This window comes from Protopterus annectens, chromosome 4.part0 (genome assembly GCF_019279795.1).
Source record: "Protopterus annectens isolate FY-2018-M chromosome 4.part0, PAN1.0, whole genome shotgun sequence".
NCBI classification, from domain to species: Eukaryota; Metazoa; Chordata; order Ceratodontiformes; family Protopteridae; genus Protopterus; species Protopterus annectens.
The window spans coordinates 1,952,561,932-1,952,580,265 of NC_056733.1; positions in this window are offsets into that span (position 1 = coordinate 1,952,561,932).

The window sequence follows — 18,334 nt, forward strand, 5'->3', positions numbered from 1 at the left end:
TGCTAGTATGCAACACACACACTGCCAGTGTAATATCTGACACAGGACCTGTGTGGTGGACAGACAACACCTGATAGGCACATCTCTGTCCAGCTAGAGGATAGGCCCACAGTAGTGAGCTATGCAGACAGACTGCAGTCCATGGTAAACTAGTATTTACACACACACACACACACACACACACACACACACACACACACACACACACACACACACACACACACACACACACACACACACCCTGTAACATCAGTACTGTGCAAAGCATTACACCACTCTACTCACAGTCTGTCTGTATGTCCTGATCCTCCTACATATATGTGGCTGTCATGAGTGTGCAGGTTCTCCTGTAAGAGTTATTTCTACCTGCTGTCTGTAACATTGATGCCCAAACACAGGAAGGATATCCATCACACAGGGAATGTACAGGGAATACACCCACATGATGTAGGGATTCATAGTGGGTGGATGCTATGACAGTGGTAACTGGAAGTACTACACATGTGTACTCAGATATATATATATATATATATATATATATATATATATATATATATATATATATATATATATATATATATAAATGGCTATCTGGATAAGTACATGTCCATATAGTCCTACCATATGTACTGGACATGGAGTGTAGCCCTACTCCAGCCCCTATAGTCGCAATGTCATAGTACAAGTGGATGTCTGGTATGTATAGCTGGTATATTAATAAACATTTGCTACTGTCATTGGTATTGTTGTCACAGACATGGTGTGTGTGAAAGGTGACATCTGCTCATAACATGTGTGCCATTGGCTACTGACAGACAACCTAAGGTTATCATGGTACAGTACCTGCATATATAGCAGGCTCAACAGCCATGTCACAGCACAGGGCAGGATACACCAGTGTGACAGTGCATAACCACAACCAATGTAAACACAGCCACAGCCACATATGGTATGCTAGCATAATAGTACAGTATATGGACTATCTGTCCTACACCATCCTCATATCTGCCACTCACAGAATGACCCTACATATACTGGGCTGCTACACAGTCTGGTCTGATGGCTGTCTGTGGTATGGGACATGTGTGTGCATGGCTCTACAAACATGTAAGGTAAAAAGGTACCATACAGTGGGGCAGCATGTAACATCAGATAGAAGGGGAGCTAGAACAATGACATTTACCACAGACTGTACACAGGCCATAGTACATTTTAACAATACACACACTGCTGACATTCACCATCACTACAAAGACCTCAGTACTGTACAAAGATCCACAGAATGTCCAGGTTATGACATTAAGTGTAACCCCTACTGTACATGACATGTGTAGCACACTGATATATCACTGGCTTGTTATCAGATATGATGACACTACTTGTGGTATACAGCACATATGCACCACTTCATGCACGACATATGTACAAAGGTTGACAGAGGTGTGGCTGACAGCACATATGCAGGGTCAGTATAGACATGTTGCTGTGATACCCTTTTTAATCTACCATTGTAACTGGATTTGTTTCAGCATATGTCCAATGAGGGATATATAGTCAGCAACTGTCATGGCCTTCAACATCAACAGACTGCAATCCTCACACTACCTCCTGCATTCCACAGATAGATGCATCATGGCTAACACATGAAACCAAAGGCACAATACTGCCCAGCCTACAGATGACCCTGCAGATGGGGATTTCTGATATACATGGGACTGACATGGCAGGTATTGTGACATGTGCGGCAGGCATATCCAGGCAAACACTGTTAATCCAACATTACTCCATATGCAGTATGGCAGCACTTACAGTCTGTAGTCAGGTCAGGCACATCCCCCTCCTGTTTGTTGTCCTCTTTCCACAGTGAATGTTGTTAGAGGTAAATCCCCAACCCATCTGAAATGCTGTTTGCCAAACAACAGTTCTAGCTCCTGCTCACAGTGATAGACAAGGGCCAGCACCACCAGGATGTTCCCAGGTATTGGAATGCATGTCCATGCAATTGGTTATGGGAATGTTGCCACACCTGTTCCACATGCAATCGGCTAGGGAAGGGCTGCAATTCATGCAGAGGCCATCAGCTGATTATGAGCATCACTTAAATACACATGCTGCTGCCTAAGAAATGCAGGTGTGGACCTCCACATCCACCAAAGAGGGAGTGGGGGAGGCAGACAGAGGTGAATTCATGTCAGGGAGGGGTAGGAGTGTAAAACTGAGCATGTTTCTCTCACAGACATACCAGCACAGGGTATCAAACACCAGACAGCTATGTAGTGCTATCATAGTTTGATGCTGTTATTGGATGCACCACATGGGTTTTCTGGTGGGGAGCACTCAGCACATATATGTGATGGTGAGTGACATCTGCAACAGGGATAAGGTAGATATACAGTAGTTGACGTACACGTGCCTGTCTGCATGAACAGGTGCCAGCATCAGCACAGGCACATTCACACAGAAACAAACATTAACTCACTTGGCAGGGCCAGGAGTGCAACTCGTCACTAGTGGGATTGACACAACACATCAATGTGCAGGTAACGCATGCACTACACAGGTCATATGGAGGTCGTATGAGCAGTGAGTATGAGGGGGTGTCAGACATCAGGCAGCATGCTTCACTGTGCCCTGGTGGAGTAATGTTTGTGGATATGGACATATGCACCATACAACACACACACTAACACACAGGGTGCCAGTTCGGACATGCATGGGTGCATGTCTGCACAGATGTGTAGTGGCCAAAAGTGCTAGCAGGCTATACAAGGGTAGGCGATGGGTATACCTTGGAATCAGGCCACATGACAATGGTCTGCATGTTGGCACAGGCCTGTAGCTTCTGTGTTTGCCCACACAGGTGGGTATTGCATCCATCATCTTGTCACCTGGATGACTATTGTGTGTGGCCAATTCTGTGCATCACTTGCCATGTATGTGTTCCTTAGTCGATGACTTGGATGGTAGCTAGGGTGTGCACACCTCCCACATGCATGCACAGTGACTTGTGGAACTGTACCTGGGGTGTCTGGCCCATGCTATGAACACAGCTTATCATCAGATGTGCCAGTCTTACACACCTGTGGCAGGGACTGGTACTGGTCAGCAGATTTACCCTACACCTACTTTGATAGCATGCTAACAGCATTTCCTGATGTCAGTGTCATCCGTCCATACAGGGCATGTTGTCAGCATGCATGGTATGTCTATTGTAAGTCACATGTGAAAGCACAGTGGGGTTGCTAACTGTGATTGGCTGGCCTTGATGTCACATGTATGGGTACGGCTTTGCACCCCAGCCTCTCAGCTATTTACAACTGTTATACCTATATGGTTGACATTGTGATTTATAGTAGGGCCACCATAAATGAAATTAGCAAAACTCCTCCACATTGTCCACACACTCACAACCACCTCTACACACACACACACACACACACACACACACACACACACACACACACACACACACACACACACACACACACACAGACTTACGCCTGTCATGTCTGGGAGTAGAACCCCTAAATAACTTGTGTACTACACTACAGCACTACGCAGTTATAGCACAAGCCATGGATATTACTGAAGTACATCTTCCCCAAAGGTATATTTCACAATTAATGACATCAGCAGGACTACCAAAGTAGGGCATTTGTAATGTACTGTGAGTGAGTAGCCTATAATGCATTGTTCCATACACAGACACTGAAAGACACACAAAAGATCCGAAACTGGCATGGATAGAGATGAAATACTACCACCGTTTTAAATCACACATAGAGCAGTATGCAGTTACAGAATGCTCTACGGCGATTACTGGGCTATCACTTTCCCAGAGATGTACTTCTAGCTGAGTGACATCAGCAGCCATGCCACAGTACAGTATTTGTATTGTATGGAGTGTGAGTAGCCTAAGAAGGCATTGCTCTCTACTCAGTCAGACACAAACACACACACACACACACACATACACACACACACACACACACACACACACACACACACACACACACACACACACACACACACACACACACACACACACACACACACACACACACACACACAGTTGCCAGGTCTGGGGTTCGAACACCTACCTAACTAGTATATCACACTACAGCAGTACGCAGTTACAGAATGCACTACGGCAATTACTGAGCTATCACTTTCCCAGAGGTGTACTTCTAGGTGAGTGACATCAGCAGCCTTGCCAAAGTAGAGTATTTGTATTGTACAGAGTGTGAGTAGCCTAAAAAGCATTGCTCTCTACTCAGTCACACACACACACACACACACACACACACACACACACACACACACACACACACACACACACACACACACACACACAGATTCACACACAAGCACACACAGTTGTCAGGTCTGGGGTTCAAACACCTACCTAACTAGTTTATCATACTACAGCAGTAAGCAGTTACAAAATGTGCTACAGTGATTACTGGGCTATCACTTTCCCAGAGGTGTACTTCTAGGTGAGTGACATCAGCGGCCTTGCCAAAGTTGAATATATGTATTGTACAGAGTGTGAGTAGCCTAACAAGCATTTCCCTCTATACATTCAGAGACAGACAGGCATGCACACAAGCACACACTCACACAATTGGCAGGTCTGGGGTTAGTACTACTACCTAACTTCTCTGTCACTACAGCAGTACACAGTTATGGGGCACGCCATGCATATTACTGAGCTATAGCTCTCCCGAAGGTGTAATTCACATTGGATTACCTGAGCAGGCTTGCCATACTACTGCTAAGGGGAGGGCAGTATGTGCATGGGCCATACCCCATTCATGTAGGGGTTGACATTTCACATGTGGGCACACATGGGGTCATATGTCACAGGTGTGTGTATACAGCTACTAGATGGCTACTTCCTTGTACAGTCTTGTTGCACTGCTGGCATGTACACCACATATTCTGTCATGCTGACAGGTACTGGTGGCTAGTATCCACAGTGGGTTACATCTGCATCTCATGTGTTGGGGCCCTTTGGCTGTGTGCCAGTTGGGACAGGCCTGTATGGCTCCTTGTCATGGTCACCCTCTTCCACACATCTATGCCCATGTACCTGTGGCTTATTATAGTGTGTTGTCCTTACATATTTGTCTGTGTTCCTATCCACTGTGTGTGCAAGGCGGGAGTGGTGCATACTGACATGTGTCCGCACTGAGAACTGCAACTTCCATATATATCTGGTCCACTGGTGTTTGCAGACATGGCCTTCATGTGTGTAAGTGTGTGAGCATGCCCAGTATGACCTCTCAGTATGTTGTTGACTGACATTGCCTTCATTTCTCTAAGTGTGTAAGCATGCCCAGTATGGCCATCTGTGTTGCATGTGTGGATCATGTCCAGGTAGTTTGTACTTCGGGGGGGACACCTGACTATTTCTACTGTTCTACACAGGAGTGATGGGGTGCACCTGACTGTTACTCTAAGTGCACGTTGGATGGGGGGGGGCACACCTGACACTTGTGCACATTTCCTAGGACTGTACTGGTATGTCAGGTACTCCATTTCAGTATGTAGTCTTATCTATCCTGCTGGCTAGAGACTTACCAGTGTAGTACAGATCCTAGCTTTGTTTACCTACATATTACTTTCTGACTTCCTAGCATTCACAACTTACATCTGACTGCCTGGCCTGCTGTGGTCTGTCTGTGTAGGCCTGGGGGAGGGGTTACCCATAGGGCACATTCAGAGGTCATAGTACAGCATTATTTTGTGTTAGTCTTCACCTGTCCTGCTGGCTCAGACTGTTGTTTGGTATGTAATCCTTCCTGACTGGCATGTGTGGCTCTTATGGACACCCATGTCACTCAGACCATTTCCTGCAGTAGGTTTTGTCATCCTGTGTAGTACTGTCTGCTATGGTGACTCCAGTATGTGTTACAGATCTCATGATGCCACTATGGGCATCTACTCTCTGCTGCCTTGACATCCGTCCACCCATTTCCATTGCATGTTCACATCCGTACCATAGGTACAGGTAAAAACACATTCTACTCCATCTGGCAATTGGTAGGTTGATTGACTTACCTTGAGGGTGTGCCGGACTTGAGGATGGTGCTGGAGGGCTGCTATGTTGGATGCACATAGTACACTCCCTATACATGGTTGGCTACATGTAGTGTCATGTTTGGCATCCCTTTTACTGTCTGTGCGAGATAGAGAGAGGTGTCATTCCCTGGGTCCCTACTGTGTCAGTGCATATGCTGTGCATTGCCTCTTTGCCAAGGCCAGGGCATACTGTGCACACCCCCTTCTTCCTACTGGGGCAGGCTCAAGTTGTTCCTCCTCCGAGTCACTCTGTGCCTGTACAGGCCTTGGCATTGGTTGGGGGCTGTGTGGCCCTGCTCCATGCTGTTCCAACTGCAGCTGTTTCCGCAGGATCATATTGTGTAGCATAGCACATACCATTACAATTTGGGTACATGTAGCTGGAGAATCCTGCAGGGCTCCACCAGATATGTCCAGACACCGGAACCTTAACCTGAGAATCCCAAACGCATGCTCTATTATATGCCTGGCCTGTGCATGTGCCTCATTATCGTGTTGTTGTTCAGGTGTGTGTGCATTTTTGATGGGTGTCACCAGCCACAGCTCCATTGGGTACCCAGCATCGCCCACTAGGTGACCTTAGGGGATGTTCACATCAGCAAATCTGTGGCACAGCTGCGTCAGTTGCCATATGTGTGAATTGTCATAGCTTCCAGGGCAGCCAGAACACACATTCAGTATAATGCCCTGTGCATCACATATGACCTGGCAGTTGATGGAGGGGATGCCCCTGCGGTTGATGTAGGCCCTACCTGCTCACTGGGTGGTGCTTTGATGCATAAGTCCATGCAGTCTATAGCACCCACTACCCCAGGGTAGTAAGCTATTTGGTGGAAGAGATGCATATTGCGGGTCAACACCTAACGTGTGTTGAGGAAATATACATGCTCACTGGCATGTGCTGACAAGGCATCCAGGAACTGATTGCTGATGCCTATGAGATGCCCATGGTATCCCCAGTTGTGGTTTGGGTGGTACCTGTGGCTAGTATACCTAGGCCTACACATACCTTGGTATCCACTGGGATGGGTTCCCCTCGGCCAGTGTGGTGTGTCAGGTGTGGCCTGCACAGCTCAACGATTTGATGTAGGAGGTCTCTGTCCAGCCTATAATGCTCCATTATCACCAGCTCATGTAGGCCCTGGTAGGTTACCCTGGGTTTGTACACTCTTCTCTGTCTCCTCACTGTGGGTTGTTCAGCAGCATTGAAATCCTCACCCACCCTCAGCCTTTTGTACATGTTGTTCTATGTTGCCTGCTGCAGCCCTTCTCATTTTGTTGGTTTGTTTTTAAAATTTCCCCGCTTGTATACACTGGTAGTGTAGAGTGTGGAAAAACCAGGGGGGTAGGTGTTTGCTTAGTTTATAGTGGTGTTGTGGGCTGGGCTGGTCTGCTGCCTGTATAATTAGCTGATTCTGATGCATTTCACCTGGCAGCTCAGCTAGTTCTCCTTGATTACCTTCCTACTGCTGTTTTCCCTTCCCATTGCCTCCCTGTTTAAGCCTGTGTGTGTGCTGCGCAGAGTGCTCATATGTGCACAGCTCATCTATTTCCTGGTTTAAATTCCTATTTCTTCCTGTGAAACTTGGTGCGCTGTGCACACACCCACTTACACTTTGTAAGGAGTGCTAGGCAGTTTGAGCACACCTCTAGCTTAGCTGTGCTAAGCTAGGATCAGTCCCAAGCCACAGTGCTCCAATCCACTTACAGTATGTCTGACACACCCACACATGATGTCACCTATCTTCTAGTCTTACACCCAGCTATTTCTACTTTTACACTCTTGGGACCTGCCTCACACCCTGGGGAAATCTGGGATTCACTATCCTTCCCCTCATTTGCATAGGATTGCCTGCTAATGCATAGTTACATGTACCACACTGGGCCTCCCCCCTCAGCAACCATTACTCACTGGCCAGGTTGTCTTATGCCTGCCATTGACTTGCATGGCTGAATACTGCTTTTAGTTAGAATGCTTATTTTAAGTTTATTTTATTATTTTCCCCCCGATCCCATTTGCACGTCGCTGCCCTATATTTAAACAGGCGAGATCGGCGAAATTTTTTTTTTTAAAGTTATTTTTTTTTAAAATAGTTTGCAATGCCAATGGCCTTCTACTTGGACATTGGCATGCTTCCTCAATGATATACAGCCTTTATGTGAAGCTGTCATAGCTCCATTTTCTAGAATGCAGAAATGTACTCGGTTACTAACCGAGCACATTTCTGCACACTGCACTCGTCCTGCACGGACAACTGCCAGCTTTCTGGATCACATGATACTATGCAAATGAGGGTAATTTGCATACAGGAGCTCAGTCCATGTAGGATTAAGAGCTCACGTGCACATCCCGGCAGCTCATTCCCGGATCACATATCGGCCATATTGCCAAAAATAGCTCTTAGACTAATCCTGCACGTTCTACAGGGCTTTGTAAATCCGGGGGTATGCTAGTATAAATAAATTTGATATATATGTATATGTTGTATGATTCTACAGTGTTTTCTAAATAGGGTTGGCAGAAAGACTTCCATTACAGTATCTGAAGAGATGAGTGATTAGGTAGGATCCTGACAGGGGCAGATCCAATTTTTCTGAAAGATGCATTTTAATTCTTTTTTTAAACTGTTGGTTTGTGTGATGTTTTGCAAGTTAGAAGGGACGTTGTTACAGATTTTTGTTTTGGGAGTACAAGTTTGAAGAAGAAAATTTTCAGCACTGCGTAGAGGATGGGGAGGAGAATAGTAGGTGACTAGATCAATGAGAGAGGGACATGCAGTGGGTTTATTTAGAAGGGGTGAGTTATATGAAGATAGGAAAGTTTTAGATGATGAGAAAATTCAAAAACTGCAGCTTACTGAGAGCTAGGCAATAGCAGTAGGATTAGATAAGTTGGCTGCAAGTTTGACAATTTTATTGTAAGTTTGTTCTATCTTGGAGAGTAGGCAGGACTGAAGGTTAGTAAGGACTGGTGCTCCATAGAAGAGACTAGGAAGGAGATATGCTTATGCTAGGCTGAGTCTGGAATCGGTGGATAGGAATTTTTTATTGCGATATAGTAGGCCAAGTTTTTGTTTAGTTTTCTTAATTGATTGCTGGATGTGTGAAATCAAATTTTAGCTGGCTGTCAATTGTCATTCCTAGTAGTTTTGTGTCAGTGTCTACATAAATTATGGTACTATTTAGGGAAGAGATGGAGAAGATAATCTTAAAGTGGTCACTGACTTTGGGGAGAAAGAGATGGAACTTTGTTTTTTTAGTGTTCAAAATAAGCTGATTACCATTTAGCCAGTTTTCAACTAAAAGGAAAGATGGTTGTGTATGCATCTGTAATTGTGAGATTGAGTTAGATGATGTAATCAGAGTAGAGTCATCAGCATATTGTATGAGGTGAGAGAGGGCAGTGGAGGAGTGGAGGGCTTTGGTAAAAATGTTAGAAAGAAGAGGTCTGAGGATAGAACCCTGCAGTATGCCAGTGTGTATAGGTAAGAAATTAGAGCAAGAGGACTGCAACTTGACGGACTGTAGCATGTCTGTGACATAGCTAGAGAACCAAGAGAGAGATAAGTCTAAGAACGGACATGATGCTAGTTTGTTAGTATTCCTCGCTTCAGCAGTAATGTTAGTAAAGGATAGTAGGGCTGTACAGGTACTGTGGTGTGGTCAAAATCCATGTTGGGTAGGAGTAAGGGGGATGTTTTGGAGGAGGTAGTTCAGTATCTGGTTATGTATGCAGTTTTCAAGAATTTTGAATAGTGGGGAAACTATAGCAATGGCTCCATAATTTGAGGGATCATTTCAGTTGCCACCTTTGTGAAGGGGGATAATGTAGAAGGACTTCCAGATTTTGGTTGCAGTAGCTTCCTTAATAGATTGCTTAATAAGAATCAAGACAGGATAGGCAATTGAGTTAGCTGCTAGTTTGAGGAAGTGAGGTGGGAGCTGGTCTGCAGGGTTTAAGTTTAAAAAGCAGAGACTTTATATATGAAATAGAAATAGGGTTGAGAGAGAACATTGCATCATTGTTTATGATTTGAGGTGGTATTATGGGGGGATTGGGTGTTCACATTAGTCAATTTACTGATGGAGTCTATGAAAAACTGATTAAGGAGAGAGACGGTGTCTTGGTCAGTAAGGTTAGGGTAAGGGTTGAGAGTTTCATGTTTATCAGGGTGGAGGATAGAGTTAATACTTCTCCAGAATTTTTGTGGGTGGATTGATGAGTGGTTTGTGTCTTGGTGTTGAAAGTCTTTCTTATGGTTAAATATTTGTTTTTTGGTGTGGTTCCTTAGTTCTTTAAATACTTGGATGTGGGTGGGAGATTTGTTTTTTTGCCCAGTTTTCCAGGTGGAGTCTCTTTTGTGCATTAGTTTATGAGTGTCTTTACTGAGCCAGGGAGCATTATTTGATTTTATTTTCAGTTTTCGAGGGGGGATGCAGAGTCGAAGATGTTGAGGAAGATGCAATTGAATTTGAGTACTGTGCGATTATATTCGAGTATTAGGGCGTGAATTTTGTTTAATTGTACCACTGATGAAGAGTCCTGAGTGGCTTAAAATGTTGTTGTTTTCTAATAAATGTATTTTAATGGTTGGACTAGTGGTTTATTACTTTTGATATTGCTTTTTTTGCCACTTTGGTGCATTTGGCCACCTTTCTGCTTTTTATTTTCTTCAAGAGATTTTTTTTGCTTTATTTGGTGGCATGTTTGGATATATTTATATATTCCAGCCTTTTATTGGAATGCAGCCTAAGAACTCCTCATGCAAACTGCAACAACTCCTCTCAGTTGGTGAGAATTTATTTATTTCATTATTCAACTTGAGGAATGATGAATTAGTCTCAGATCTTGCACCGAATGGTGAGAAACAAGTACTTTTAAAGAAACTTTCTGAATCAGAAGTATGCGTTCAGTATTATAAGAAAATGCTATGGCAAAGACTTAGTTTTCTTGCATATATATATAGAAATAAATGTTGTTCTAGGGGCATAAGAGCAGCTAAGATGCCTAGTTATAAGAACAAATATCCTGCATTGCTAAAAAGTTGGCAAGCAATGAATTTACAGCTCTCCATCAACTGCATGATGGTAATGAATTAATTCTTTGCCCCTATGGAAACTGAGCTTGATAATAATATTGGACAGCTTGAGGCACATATTACAAACTCTCTTATCTTTAACTCCATTTCTCAAGAGTTTCAACATATGCTTGAAAAATTGCAACTCTTTGTAGTAAAGAAAAAAAGTCCTGAAAGATTTCCAGAACTATAAAATGTCAATGTGTTTCAATGGCCTAAGAGGGAAGAACATAATCTCTCTAATAAAATAATGAAATAGTAAGCCTGTTAATGGTCCCACTTCTACATGTAATATGGTAGTGAATAGGGAACGAACTACCCAATCAACGTGAGTGGGAAACACTGTGTCAAAACTAGATGATTTTCCTTCTGTTACCGCTAATACAGTAACCATAACATCCTCTGTTATTCAAACTGCTTTGAATAATGCTGCAATATTGGAAACAGTGAAATCTCAATCAACAAATGTTACTGAAGGTCATGGAGTTGCTTCTTTTTTAGAAATGGCCAATTTTCAGCTCAAATTGCCCATAGAAGTATTGGCACCTAGGAGGAAACAAAGCAAAACAAGAGGAAGAAGCAGAGGACGACATCACAGTTTAGGGAGAACTGTACAAACACAGATGCAAACAACCCACCAAGTTTATACGCAGGTGAAGCTCATAACATTGGAGTCAAACAAAGAACTGAATATTTTAAATAATACTGTCTTAAACTTGTCTAAAAGTGTCAGTGATATTGAATTGGCTATTTTAGATAAAGGCCTGTCTTTTGCACCTTCGGTTGATGGAGATTTAAATGATATGTTGTCAGAGTTGAGATTATTTGTTAGGAATGTTGATCTGAAACTTATGTATAAAACAACTCTAGCTGCTTTGAAAATCAGATTAAATGGGCCAGTACTTTTATTCCTAACAGTATTGTTACTATGAAGGTATTTTATAGCATGTGTGAAAATGAAATATATAAAATGTTTTTTGAAACTAAGGGTACTAAATTTTATAATCATTTATTTATTTATGCGCTACAAAGGATGTTATTATTAAGCCAGTGGACAAAGGAGGAAAAGTAGTTGTTATGAATGTAAATGATTATTCAAGTGGATGTATCAGCTTTTGTTAGATCTTACTACCTTTAAGAAAATTTCTAATGCTGACTTGAATCATATTATTTATAAAGTCCTTTTTGTATGATTTATTAATTCAAAATTCTATTACACCAAACTTGTATACTTTTTCTCTATATGGCTCATCCAGTAACACCTTTTATATACGGTTTACCTAAGATACACAAAAGTTTAGGGAAGCCTCTTATGAGACCTATTGTTTCGGCAGTGAACTTTATAATTGCTTATTTTATAGTGATAGTTATATTAAAGACACTAACCATTTTTTAACTTCTCTGAACCAATGGCTGTTAAAAAAATAAGAATATTATAAATATGGAAAATATAATTTTAGTTACTATGGACATTAAGTCCCTATTTATGGTTATCCCTAATGATTTAGGTGTGCAATATGTAAGGGAATTTTTATCCCATTATGGCAGGCTTTCTACTAATAAGATTTCAACCCTTTGCATAATGCTGGATGTTGTGCTTAATAGTAAAGTGTTTATGTCCATTGATCAATATTTCCATCAAATATCAGGCGTAGCAGTAGGCACACCTGTTGCCAACAGCTATGGCAATCTTGTGATGTCTAGATGGGAAGAACTCTCTATATATAATTATTCTGGTGATGAAATTAGATATGTAAATGAAAGCCTTACATTTTATAAACATTTTGTTGACGGCACATTTTTAATATGGCTGGGGAATACTGCATATTTAGAAATGTTTTTGGACCATTTACGAAAATCTACTAAATTTCTTCAGTTTGATTTAAAATACTCTAATAGCTGTATTAATCTTTTGGATATTAATGTAGCTATTATAGATGGTGAGTTTCTGACCTCTATTTATAGGAAGAATGTTCAGGTCACATGATATGTACACAATACTAGTATCCACCCAAGGCATGTTTATAATTATGTTAAAAGCCAGTTTTTGAGTGCAAATAGGCTGAATACCACCAAAAGTGGCTTTGTTACTGAACCTAACACTATGACTAATGATTTTATTATCAGAGGCAATAAAAAAGCCATGAATAGTACTAACAGTGTTAGTAACCTCATAAAGAGATGGTTTAGGGAAGACCTATATGTTAGGCAATAATTTGAATATGCACCAGAATAATATCAGATACAACTAGGAAATTGTGTTATGTTACTAAATTTAATAGACGCGCACCACAAATAAAATCTATTATAAGACCAAATTGAAGTATTTTGGAATGTAACCCTGAAGTAAAGAAAATTGTAGATGACTGTCCATGTTTTATTTTTAAGAAAGAAAAAAATGGAAGCAACTTTTATGTTATAAAGATATTTACTAAGAAAGACATTTTACATCAAGTAAAAAGTGACTTTTCCATGTCATAATTGCTCCTTTTTTAATTATATTAATTTGGAAACTGAAATTATGCATCCTGTTTCAAACACAATTTTTTTGTTTTAGGACTTTTGCAACTTGTTCAAGTGAGAATATTATATACCTTTTTAATTGTGAGAAGTGCAGTTGTTTCTGTGTTGGGAAGATTAATCAGAAATTGAAAGAGCATATATCTTCCCATCTATCAAAAATCAGAAAAAAAGTAGAAACCAGTGCATTATATAAACATATGACAATTTTTGGCAATGATCACATTTTTAAGTTTAGAGTTTTACAAACAGTTCCCTGGATTCACTAATCTGCCATGCAGGACTAAACTAGTCCTGCACGTAAGTGGCAATTTAAGATGAGGATGGCAGCACACCATGCATAATAATGAAGGCGTACCGCCGGAGCTCCAAATCCTAAACTGAGTGTGGACGAGTGCAGGGGGCATGTCTGAGAGCAGCACTCTCAGAATAAACACACCCCTGCAAAGGAGAGCAGATGAAAGTGTAAATAAATGAGCGAAACCGCTCATAGGTGTCCGCATATCTCCACCACCAGTCCCCATGTGTTCAAAAACAACAGTACATTCAAATATGAAGAAACCCTTGTATTTATTTTTTTTAAACCCTGAGTACAGCTAACCGTAGGTGCATGGATTTACCCATCGTTTAGCTACGGTTAAAGTAGCTAAAGAGGATAACAAGGAATATATATGCAAATTAATCAGCACAGCAATAGTGTAGTGGTTAGAGCATCCGCCTAATGAACAGGCATTCCTGGTTCGAGTCCCACTGCAGCACTTATCATTTTTCATGTGAAAACTGAATATGAACATATATTTCCATCTTTATGCCGTATAACCTACACAATAACATTTAAATGTGGACTGGAGTATTGCATGAAATGCACATGTGAAGTGTCAGTGTCATAATGAATAAGGCACTAGTAAGCAAGGTTTAAGCACAAATAAGCAGTAGTAAGTGTGTCTAAGGGTGCTTGCGTGGGGGGTGAGCATTGCCTACACAGATTAAGCAAAGTAAAGCTGAGTGTAAAAAAACTGTATCCCATGGTTAGCAGTGCTTACCATCGCGCAAACCCACGCATACCCGCTTACAACTGCTTTAAAGTGCCTTAATCACTCTAGATCCAACGGGCCATGTTCTGCCCAGCAACAAAATAAACTGCTTCTGCAAATCTCAAACTCAGGACCCTGTACACTATAGTCATAATAGTTAACCACCAAGCCATCATAGCAATAGATATGTATGAAGCATCAGCAAACTAGGTCTCACCACAGGAAAATCAAACCAAACATGTGAACTGCATCTATGCACAGTGTGATGTTGGATAACCTGCCACAGAACATAAATATGTGAACTGGAGTACTGCAGTAAGCATAGATTGGATATATGTATATAGTGTATGTACACATGAATCACGGATACCAGACACATATATAACCTGTAATAAAGAATAAATCATTGCAAATGGCAAACATAGTGCTAATTAACCATTAAGCAATGCTAACCACAGCACACCTCAAGTTAGTAAGTGTAAGCAATGTGTAGGTGAGCCAATTCAATCTGCCTAGTGGCATACCGCTTTAAGCAGTGCCAACCTCATGTAAGCAGGTCTGCCCATAGCTTAGCCTTTTCAAAGCTGGCCAATCATGAGGAAGTGTGGGAAAATGTCTGTATTTAAACCCACAGCCGGAAATACTACCCATGACTGGTTGCAGGTCCTTACTGCAGGCAGAATGGCTGGTGTGGGTGAAGGCACTCGATTTAGAAAGTAGCGCTGGGGCATCCATTAGTCAAAAATCATGGTATGGCTCATGGTAAAACACCATGATCAGAGACTACTGCAGGGCCAGTACCAGGGCTCACAGTATAAAATTGAGGCCTAGGACAGTCTCGCCCATGACCTCACCAGTGCCACAGGTATCCCCTGTAAGTCAGGCACCATCATGCTGACCCGAAGCGGTGGAGGGGGTATGTACTGGAACAGTGGATCCAGGAGTCTCAGCAGATGCCCAATGCCCAAGAACTAAGTACTCATTCTACTAAGTAGTAAATAATTGCCTAGCTTGTGTATACTATGGATACGTATTGCTAAATATGACTGCATTCCTCTGCAGATGAGCGGGCTGTGAACCAGCAAGCCCATGATGCTAGGCTGCAAAGGCTGTGTCGAGAGGCAGGTTAGTAATCAGTCTGCATGTACTGTCATAACAAATAAATATAGAAAGTGTTGTACCAGTAGAAATAAATGTGCAATAATTTGTGAATAAAGGTATAACCCCTGGAGTGTTTCTGTTTACTCCTCTCTCATATGTTGGTGATCTGTTCCATACTATAAATAGTAATGTTGTATCTTAAGCAGTGCCACCCACACCATTTTATGCAGATAAAATGGGCATGAAGTCCTGCATAACAATGTTGGAAGTGCCAAGAGGTCAGTTATATTGTACAAGTTAGGGAGACTTAGATAGATAACACTTGAAAAAATTACATCAATACCCTTATAGCACAGTGTAATGTGATGTTAGCTATAATAGTTTGTCACACAACAGCAGGGGTCTGAATCCTGGGAGTGCTACTAAGTTGCATGCATAATCATACCCCACAACTGTACAGATTATGATACAATGTTCAGATAGAAAGCTGTATGCATACTTACACCCAACAACAGTACAGAATTTGCTAGAATGTTCAAAATGTAAGTTGTATGCATATTCATACCCCACAACTGTTCTAATCTGTCCAGCATGCCTAGATACATGGCCCATATCACCAGCTTGGTACTCTGTTCCTTTGAAAATCCAGTGTGATGTTCCAAGACATCTAGGCAGCTGTCAATGACATATAACTGATATTCAAATGTGTATATAGTCAGAGAATGTATATGGAAACAAACCTATCATTCTATCACCTCACCTAAAGTGTATGTCAGCAATACCCAACATATGTTGCATTAACACCTGCAGCCTGTCACGCCTGTATATAAGTTGCAGGTCATGTATATAATAACTTATAAACATACCAGTGTATAATATAAGGCCATTGTGTAGTGTAATAATACATGTAAGGGAAAAACCACTGCAGTGACTAAGAATGTTGTGTAAACTACAAGGATATATTAGTTGTTAACTGAAGTCTCTCTCTCACCCCTACCATACGTGCATAATAACCCAATGACACTCCTCAACTAGTATGTGTACACTCCACACTTTTGTTGGGGCATATGTCCTAATGGTGCATACATATTCACATTTGTTTCTATGCATGTACCATGTAAAAATACACCCATATTGGTGGCCTGTTGCCATCAATGAAACCTGCATGCACCTGTACTTGCCACTGTTGTTCCATATATGAATGTGTTCTGCTTGCTCTGCAACTGTGTTAAATCTGGTGTGTTGGGTTAATGGGAATACCTATGCATGCTGTTAAAGCTAATTCTGAATGCTGTTGACTGTTACTAACCCATATCTGTCATAAAGCTGCGACAACACAGCTCGTATGGGAAGGCCGGTCCCAACGAACCCACCAGTCCCACCTCAGCTGGCCATGGCACCGGGCACCAGAACATCTGAGGCCCAGGCTGGGACCTCCTCCTCCATGGACCCTGTGCAACCTTCAGGTCGAACCACTGCAGGGGCACGCACAGAGGGGAACCTGTCACCCATCAACAGGTCCGGGCCATGGTGCATAAGGAGCTTGATCTGAAGTATCGAGAGCAGCTACTCCAGCTTGAGAGCTGAGTGGCGCTATTAGGTGGTGAGCCTGCCCCTCCTACACAGCCCCCAGCACAGCCATCTTTGGGGCCATGAAGGTGCAGTGGTGACTTCCCATGGGTGGGGACCTCAGTCCCACTGTTTCCAGTTGGGGGCTCATGGGCTTGCGACTTCCAAACACCCTTCCCTGTCCAAGGTGTTTACCCCCCACATGTGTCATATACCGCCCTGTATGTGTCTTGTGTGTCTTGTCTGTTAACCTACCCAACCTACCTCCCCAAATATACCAACTACCCCTCCACAAATTCCCACTCTCACCTAACAAAAAGAAAAAGGGCAATCTGGTTCCACAATAAAATCATGCCCCACACATAGCTGTCCATTTGCACACATGTCCACTGGACACATGTAATCTGGTCTAATTGGCATCACAATGAACAGATGTCATCTTAACCCCTCTCCCAGGGTTTGGGGGGACCAAATCTACCTGCAAATATAGTGTATATGCACAGCTGTTGCTGTAGAAAAATGGGCAGCTATGGACCTTTTCTAAACCCTTTCTGCACATGCCTAGCTATTTTCCCTACTGTCTTTCCCTCTATGTGCCCCATTTTTCACCACTGTCCTATCCACCCCTTTTTCTTTTCTTTTAAAGAAATTAGCATGGGGGTAAGTGGCAGTAGGCACCATTAAGCAGTGGTACGCGGGTTTGCGCGGGGGTAAGCTATGCCTACACAGGTTGAGAAATTTGAAGCTAAACATAAGCGGCAGTTGGCAGTGCTTACCATTGCACAAACTCACCCAAACCAGCTTACAACTACAAACCATCTTACAACCCCTTAACGTGCCTTATTCACTCTGTAGCCAACGTCCTTTGCTCTGCCCAGCAACAAAATAAACTGCTTCTTCAAGGCTCGAACCCAGGACCCTGCACTCCATAGACAAAGTGATTTGCCA